Source organism: Parasteatoda tepidariorum, chromosome 4 (genome assembly GCF_982258835.1).
Source record: "Parasteatoda tepidariorum strain Cologne lab strain chromosome 4, Ptep-v5.0, whole genome shotgun sequence".
NCBI lineage: Eukaryota > Metazoa > Arthropoda > Arachnida > Araneae > Theridiidae > Parasteatoda > Parasteatoda tepidariorum.
The window spans coordinates 69257868-69267680 of NC_141758.1; the positions used below are offsets into that span (position 1 = coordinate 69257868).

At 28.3% G+C, this 9813-nt stretch overlaps 1 long non-coding RNA gene across 2 annotated transcripts; it reads left to right on the forward strand.

Annotated features, from left to right (window-relative positions):
- The first annotated feature begins 4019 nt into the window (after nt 1-4019).
- On the forward strand, nt 4020-7809 carry LOC107456915 (uncharacterized). 2 transcript variants are annotated; one of them, XR_001585773.4, is made up of 3 exons: nt 4020-4156; nt 5486-5676; nt 7255-7809. It is a non-coding gene; the product is annotated as an uncharacterized LOC107456915 (long non-coding RNA). The 2 variants fall into 2 exon arrangements; XR_011636885.1 differs by having other exon boundaries at nt 4074-4382.
- Nucleotides 7810-9813: the final 2004 nt, after the last annotated feature.

The window sequence follows — 9813 nt, forward strand, 5'->3', positions numbered from 1 at the left end:
TTTCGCGAACAGTATCGAAAATGTATTTCTGAGTGCGATATAACATATAAAATCTGAACATGATGCAACATAAACTGAAAGTACATATGAAATTGCATACAAAACATATGCTGAAAATACATATTTTAAAAAAAATAAGTTTTATAAAAAAAAATCGCTTCATAAAAATCTTTTAAATTATCCCCTCGGAAGCTTTTGTGATGTAGAATTTGTGGATCAATTTGATTGGATCTTTATTTTTACATTCGATTTAGTGCAGATTTAGTTTCCTTGGGCTTTTAATTATGCGGTAGCTTTAGTTTCAAACTCTTGTACAAGTTTACCCTACTTTAATTTTAATCCTGTCATGAATTATTCCAAATGCAGAGATTCGCAAATTTTTGGCACAATTTCAATAAATGTAGATAACTGTGATTAAAAAAAAATTAGTGCCAAGTTTTTCCTTTTTTAATATCTTTGCTGAAATTAGGACAATGGTATATGTGAGCTAGTAATATTAAAAAAAAAAGTTCTACAACTTTAGACCTACTACAGAGCAGGGAGACGGAGTGAAAAGTTAGTCTCTTTTTATTATTTTCTTAGAGCGGATACGTTGTCAACTACCGTCATTAAGAAGGGCTTATTGAATATAAGTAACTTTATATCACCTATACTGTCTCAATAGGCCAAAAGAGGGGAAATTTGAAAATACTTAAAACTCTAATTCAAAAATCACAATTTTGCTAATCGGTTCGCGAAAACATTTAAGAATTACTATTCTTGGGAAGAACAAGCTTGTCAGCAAAGAGTAGAGGCGACCTATTCTTTGCCGCAAATTTCACGTCGCCTGTTCATTAGAGACCGAAAAACAAATGTTTCCTTTTTGGTAGACACAGGCAGTGACGTTTCCATTTTATATGCAAATAAATTTCAAAAACGTAAGCCACCCCAACAGACGCTTATTGCAGCAAATTCCTCAACAATTAACGTTTATGCTGTACTTTAACTTCATATTTCGGGTTAAGAAGGCAGTTTAAGTGGAAATTTTTAGTTTCCAATGTAAATACACAAATTCTCGGAGCTGATTTTCTCCATAGTTTTGAATTGATGCCTGACCTTAGAAATAAATGTATCAGATACTTAAAAACTAAGTTAAAAACTCCTGGTCATTTATAGCAAATGGAACTGCATACAGTTAAAACAATTTCTAAAGATAATCTATACTTTGATCTCCTAAAAGAATATGCATCTATAACAAATTTAATCGATCTCAATAAACCTGTCAAACATAATACTGTACATTACATTATAACTAAAGGACCTCCGTTAGTGGCAAAGCCACGTAGCTTAGCTCCTGATAAGCTAAAAATTTTCAAATCTGAATTTGAAAACAAGATGCATTTATGGCATATAAGACCATCTAGTAGCAACTATGTTTCACCTCTTCATATGATACCTAAAGAAGGATCGTTAGAATGGAAACCAATTGGTGATTACCGTGCTTTGAATGCACAAACAGTTCAAGACAAATATCCAACTCCTTGTATCGCTGATTTTACTGCAAATTTACATGACTCGAAGATATTTAGTCTAATCGACCGTGTCAAAGACTATCATCAGATTTGCATAAATCCTGGAGGCGTTCAAAAGACTGCGATATGCACCCGCATTCGACTTGTATGAGAGTTTGATGATGCAATTTGGGTTATGCAATGCTAGTGCTACTTTTCAAAGGTTTATCGATGGAGTTACTCGTGACTTAACAAACGTTTATGCTTTTGTAGACGATATTCTTATAGTATCAAAAGGTCCAGATGAGCACTTCAAACATTTAAAGGCTTTATTCTCTAGACTAGAAGAATATGGTCTTTGCGTAAACGTTTGCCAACATTGATGGATGGTCTAAGTTACAGTTCATTTGCTTAAAAATATACTGCTCAAAGAAAAAAAAATCTGGTGAGGTAAATAAAGTCTCTCCCGGTCAATAAACAATATTGGAGCAAAAAAAAGTAATGAGCAAAATTGATATAAACAGCATAATATTCTGGAAAGGGAGTTATGCGGTGTAGCTACCACTATAAATATTAAAATACCAATTCACTAGTATATAAGACATGTTAACTTGATTCCATCTACCTAGAGGTACATTTTGATATATGAAGGTTGACATAGTCGATAATTTAATCCCTTCAACAACTTTTCGTTTCTTAAAATAATTTTTAACAAAATGACGAGATATTGAATTGCAAAACACTACAGTAATTTCTATCGTAAATGAAACCACAAAAATATTGATTTTAAAGATTTTATAAAACTTTATTTGCCACTGATATAACATGAAAAAATAAATTGTAATGTGCATGCTTATAGGTCTGTATGTCATGTAAGATTTTGCTCAATTGAAATATATCCTATAATAAATGTTTGTTCTAGAACACTTGAGGTGATGTCATCTTTAATTAAACTAACGACTTTCTTTTCTAACCTTGAATGCGTTAATTGTTATTTATCTTGTTCATAAGTTTCTTAAATGAGCATTTAAGATTGATATAGAAGAAAAGAAAGTATAGAATAGAATAAAACTTTCTACTGCGTTATAACTACACCGTGTTCAATTTTTTTTTTTTTTTTTTTTTTCTAATTCAGATTTTTTTTTCTTCTTTTTAATCGAGTTTTAAGGACGCCGTTTACAGTACCGATCGGAGCACGAAAACGTTTTCCTCCGTTACTGGTCTATAAAACCGATATCAGTAAGAAGGTACTTTAGAAAAGAGAATACTTTTAGTTCATTTTCTAAAAAAGGGTGCAACGTTGAATCTGTTAAAAAAAAAAATCTTTGATACATGCTTTGTAACTCGTAAAAATATTTCTCAATTCCAACTGAACAGTATCTGACAGGCCGAATTCTTATAAATTGAGCACTCTTAGTTGCTCATGAACCCTACATTCTCTTGATTCATCTTTCACCTTAATTCTGACGATGGTTATCTATATTAGCATCATATAGCAGCACAATAAGAGGCATTTATAATTTCCTCTGGGTGATACGAATGCACTTATTTATACTAAGGCTCCTCTATTATCTATTATTCTCCTCTAATTCAGGTCCCGCAGTGGACTGATCGTTAAGACACGGTTCCCAGCAGATCACCGAAGTCAAGCATCACTGACTACGGTCAGTGTGCGGGTGGGTGACCACTTGGATCAGTCTGCTTAGGGACCGAGGGTGTGCGGTATTGGTCCTCGTTAAACTGTGCTACCGTAAAGTGCTCGACTTCGCGTGCAGGACATCGAGCTGCCAAAGCGGGGGTGCCATCCCCTCTGCAGAGGATCAAAATTGTGATGGCATGTCTTCGGATCATCCTCAGGGATGTTTCCCAGACCGTCGCCAATAGCCCATTGTGCAGCTCTAGTGCGACGTAAATCAACAACAACAACAACATTACTTCAACAAAAATAGTAGAAAATGCTTAAAAAGGATTAAAAATTTAATTCAAATATATGTATGAAAAAAAAGTAAAAAAATAATTTTAAAATAATGAGTAAAAAGAGAGCATGTTGGCCATCAGTTCTCAATAAGCGATTGAAGATTTCTTGGTGTCTAGGATTCAATGGTGCCAAAAGAAATGATATTTTTGAAACTGGCGTTTCAAAATTCATTTGGCAAATAAAAAAAAAAGAAATCAACCTTAAAATCACTAGATAAAAATGTGACTTAAAGCTTTTATATTAGATTAGGTGCAATTAACTTGCTAGACAATGGTCGGAATCTGATGTATATTTGACCGATTTTTCCAGAAATTTTAAAATTTTGTTTCATTTATCTATTTTACAGTATTGGTACGAAAAATATTACATTAAGGGACACATTTTCTAAGCTATTTGAATTTAACATTCTGTGTATATAAATTAAAAAAAATGCAAGGTACCTGTTCCTTCAGGTTACAACATTTTGTAATGTAACGCAAAATTGGTCCAAGGTTTATGCGTTTTTAACTTAATTTTTCTTTTTCGATTTATGAATGTTGGCATTGAAGCGCTGGCATTGTGCCAAATTTTGTTACGACTTTCGCGAGTTTCCCATCTTTATACTTATACAATCTTTGGTTCAACTCCATGGTTCAGTCGCCGCCATTCTCATGGAGGGTCAGCGAGAATGAAATTTTTAACTTTAAAGGTATTTATAATTTAGTAATTTTCTAGTAAACTTTATAAATTTCAGTTATAGATAAATAAAACTTTAAAGTAGTATCGTAGGTAATGTTTTACCACAGTGTCTTCACGAATAACGTCGTCGTAACATACACGCAATAATGTCTTCTCGTAACATACGACGCCGCCGCCGCCGCCGCCGCCGCCATTGATTGTGGTAATCAGTTTGAATGAAATTTTTAACTTCAAAGGTATTTATAATTTAGTAATTTTTTAGTAAACTTTATAAATTTCAATGATAGATACATAAAACGTTAAAGTAGTATCGTAGGTAGTGTTTTTCCTGTAGAAACATTCACTGCAGGTACTTATAATTTTGAGCACTTCATCAAAACATTCAAGAATTCAGTAAATATTACAATTGTGCTCATTTTTGATAATGTTCGCAAGTAATTGTTAACTATTCTTTTACTACGTATTGTCTGATTATAAATAGTAAGTTTAGAACAGGTTCTTAAAAACTACTTGGTTCTGAATTTCACTGCAACATTGATAAAGGTAAAATTAAATTTTTAGTAAACAAGTTTGCAATGTTAAAATAATTATTAATTAACCGGCTACTTTTCAGTTAAAACCATTACATTTTAGAATGTTCGAAATTTTATTCATATGAGGAACACTGTTGTTACATTATTTAAATTTCCTGTTTAATATATTGTAAAATAATAAGTTATTTTCCTTTCTTGAATATAGACAGATTTGCATGATTTTGATACATGATTAGTTATATTAATTTATGAATCATAGCAAATGGTTAAAAAATAAGCAACAATGTAGTCTAATCAAAGTGTGTTTACGTTAAATGAAGATCAGTGCAGAAAAGGTATTAAAATTTTTCTTTAGGAAGTTTTTAATAAAAGTGTGAACATTTCCTATTGGCTCTATGAGCTTATGCAATGTACAAAAATATTTTGATAGTTAAGTGTCATTGTACTTTATCTTTTAAAAAAATTAAAAAGTTATTAAATTTGATATATTTTTGTACCTGTATATATACTTGAATATTCACTTCCAATAAAAAGAGCCTAAGGGTTTTATACTATAATTTCCTCTTTTTTTTTACAAAAAAAGAATGAAATTATTACTTGAGAGTGTTTATAAATGAAATATTTTTCGGCACTTTGCTTGGTGATAATGATATTTTTTGGTGCAGGTATTGTTATGGATATCTACCCATTAAATTTTAGACATTTTCAAATTAAATGCTTTAAGTTTTAAAGAAATATTCAATTCTTAATAGTTTTAAATTTAATGTTTTCAATGTGTAGTTTAACTTTTTCTCTTATAATTTTAGCTTCGTCTGCTAGATTTAGAAGCTTATCTACCAGGAAGGTATTTTGAGATTGACTGTTGGACTCTGCAAATTGAAATGAGGTAGAAAACTGAGAGCTTTAAGTTCGATCCGTACAGAAAACAAAACAACTGGTTTGGAAATGCTACCGGTGCTCTTAAAGTTTGTCGGAGAATGAAATTTTAACTTCAAAGGTATTTATGATTCAGTAATTTTTAGTAAACTTTATAAATTTCAATGATAGGTAGAGATTAAATGATAAATCTGAGATTAAAAATTTAACTAAACAATAAAAAATAAATATTATGCATATTGGCTTTTAAAGAACATTATGTAAATATATTTGGGGGGGGGCAAAATATAATTAATATATATATATATTACAACTTTGAAGTATGTGAATTGTTAAAGAATTCTCCTTCTACATGTTTTTTTCAACCATAAATTGATGATTTTGAATTCTCTTAGTATCTTTTTACATTGATGGACCTATACGATTTTTAAAATAAGCATTTGTTTACTTAATATTTTTCGACTCTCTTTTTGTTGATTTGCCACATAGCGAGTAGTTATTTTCTGGTTTAATAGAAGAAGTTTAAAGGTTTTGCAATTTGATTTTTTTTTTTTTAAATGTATGATAGTTTGCTTGGGAGTGCTTATGAGCTAAATTCTTTTAGTTGATCTCCTATGTTGACTATATTTAATATATATTTACAACTTTGAAATATGTGAATTGTTAGAGAATTCTCCTTCTACCTATATGATTTTTTTCAACCATGAATTGATGATTTTGAATTCTCATAGTATCTTTTTACATTGATGTTCTTTTACATTAATCAAATTTTAAAATAAACAATGGAGGAAAATAAGCAATTGTTTATTTAACACTTTTTTTGTTGACTGGTCACAAAGAGTTTTACAGTTCGAATTTTTTTTCATTGCATGATAAAGATAAAAATAAATTTTTAGTAAACAAGTTTGCCATGTTAAAATAATTATTAATTAATCAATTACTTTTTAGTTAAAACCATTGCTTTTTAAAATGTTTGAAATTTTATTCACAAGTCGAACACTGTTACATTATTTAAATTTCCTGTTTTATATATTGTGAAATGATGAGTTAAATATCTTTATTTTCATTTCATGAATATAGACAGATGTTTTTGATATATGGTTAATTACATTAATTTATAAATGATAGCAAATAGTTAAAAAATAAGCAATAATATGATTTATTCAAAGCATGTTTACGTTAAATGAAGAACAGTGCTTAAAAGGTGTTAAAGTTTTAGGTGTTAGTTTTTTAAAAAAATGTGAACATTTCCTATTGGCTCTATGAGCTTACACAATGTACAAAAATATTTTAATAGTTAAGTGTCATTGTACTTAATCTTTAAAAAAAAAAGTAAAAAGTATTGAATTTGATATATTTTTATATCTGTATATATACTTGAATATTCACTTCAATTGAAAAGGGCTTAAGCGTGCTGAACTATAATTTCTTCTTTGTTTTAAAAAAAATAATAATTAAGAAAGAATTAAATTATTATTTGAAAGCGGTTATAAGTGAAATATTTTTCAATTCTTGCTCGGTGATACTGAGATTTTTTGATGCAGGTATTGTTACGGAAATCTACCCATTAAATTGTAAACATTTTCAAATGAAATGATTTAAGTTTTAAAGAAATATTCAATGCTTAATAGTTTTAAATTTTCTTTAACTAATTTAATGTTTTAAATGTGAAGTTAACTTTTTTCTCTTATAATTTTAGCTTCGTCTGCTGGATAAACAAGCTTATCTACCAGAAAGGAGCCATTGATTTTTGAGATTGGATGCTGCACAATGGAAATTGATATTCTGGTAGAAAACTGGGAGCCATATATTCGATCCTGACAGAAAACAAAACGACTGGAGGTTCTCTTTAAATCTGCCGGAGCTGAAAGTTTGAAGAAATGTGCATCCCTGTGCGATTCATCCCTGCTGTGTGATATGCATTAATGTCGCCGACCATTTTATAAAATCTTTCAATAAAGCAAAGATTTTCAGTTTATTGCTCTGAAATATAGTTCAGTTGCACAAAAACAAAAAATTGAATTGAAGAAAAACTTTAAACTGTATGAAATGACTAAAGTTTTGGAATTTTTTTTAATTTAAAAATAATAATAATTAAAATGATAACTCATGGTCCTACTGTTACTTTTTGAAATAAAAACAATTTTATTTAATTACAAATACGTGTTCTTAACTTGTATTTAAAAAAAAATAGTTGAGTGAAGTTATATTTATATAGTGTTTTGTTTTAAAATAAAATAATTAAGTAGTGAAATGTTTGTCATGATTTTATTTTTTTATTCTTAACTACTGCATTGTGTAATTTATTCTAGTCATTATAGTTATGTCTAAGTATTATGAAAATTCAAGAAATTTTGAAGATATCAGAAGCAATTTTATTTTAACATTGTTAAACATTAACTCTAACTTATGAGCAATTATACTACTACCATTGTTTTTATTACTTCAATTTTGCAGTTCAAATTTGAGGTAAGAAGCTTATATATATTTTTATGATGTTTAAAATAATGTGATTGTAAAATAATGATAATAGTAAAAAATTTCTTTGGCTTAATATTTAAAATTTAGCAGAGCATTTACTTACATTATTGTAAAAACAGTTTAAATCAACTTAGAGAAGAATCTTGTTTAAATTTTTATATATAAGGTTCTTTGCAAAAGCAACTTTTTTAAATGCATAATATATGTTTTTTTTAAAGACTAATTCTTCATAACGCATACTATATAATCAGAGAAGAACGAGGAATGGAATTGTCTTAATCAAAAATCTTATAGTAACTTTCTCAAGAGAGTAATTGATTATAGTCAAATTTTGATCATTAATACTAAAGGCAACTTTTAAAAGATAATGTAAAAAATTTATTATTTTTTTGTCTCATTCTTGTATGCAATTATGTGTTTGTGCAAATTTAAATTAGAAAACACATAATATTTACTGACAGTTTTGAAATTAAAATGTTATGTAAATTTTTTGCAAAGATTGTTAGTTTAATAGAACACCTTTGAATAATTATCGAATTGATTAAAATTTCTGATATGCCCATAAAAGTTATTTTAACATTATAAAAAAATATTAGCAATTTTTATGATATTAGTTGTTTTCCTGGTTTCATTCCCTGGAAAAATTTCTACCTTGCATTTGAATTTTGTTTTTAGGTGTTTTGCTAAATAAAATTTCAAATACTAAAAGAATAAATTTACGTAAGTATTTCTCCATTTAGCAATTCCAGTGAAAAAAAGAAGGGGGAAAAAATATGTGTAAATTTGTTGAAGTAAGTAATTTGAATATTTTTAAATTTTGTTCTATATTGTGCCAATTATTACAAGAAATGTCCACTTAAAAATTGAACAATTTTAATATTAAAATTTCCACTCAGTTCAAATGTAAATATATAACTTAATAATTTTATAGTGTGGTTTTTATTATATAATTTCAGAATATAAATAATGAATGATAATTGTGAAATTACAAATGGCTCAAGTTACACATTTAAAAAATATATATATTACAAACTAACAAATTAAATTAAGATTTTGATAAAATAAGCCCAGTTTTTTTTTTTTAAAATTAAAGAGTACATTTTAAAATTAAAGACTTGAAAATTATTAATGATATAAAATTTGTCAGAAAACCCATTGTATGAATAAAAGAAAAAAATATCAATAAAAGTTGCAATAAAATATATTTCCTCATTAAGTTTGAAATATTAAAAAAAAATCAGCTGAACATAAGATATACTTCGGAGTAAGGAGGAGAAAAATGGAAGGTAGCAGAATTCGCTAATATAATTTTATTTAGTATTTCTGTATTGCTAAGTAAATAATGCATGGAATGACATAAAACTATTGTTCTATGTTTTACTGCTTCACAACAATACAGAAAATTAAGTAAAATTATATCGCCGAATTATTCTACCATCCATATCTTCCTCTTGCTTACTCCAAAATAGTAAAAAGCAGTGCAAAATAATATCAGAAAATACAAAATCTAATATTATATAGCATCAAAACTAGCGCAAAGTAATATTATGGCGAACGTTAGATAATATTAGCTTGCATAGAATCTAATATTATATAATGCAGAGCAAACAGCGACCTTTTGTATCTTTCTAATATTAGAAGTTGTGCAAGATAACGTTAGATTTTGCCGATTTTCTGATGTTATCTAATATTATGTGCTACTTGGGTAGTGGGAAAACAGACATTCATTTTATCCTTCTCATCAACATCATTTTTAAAGAAATTGGGTTGAAGGTTT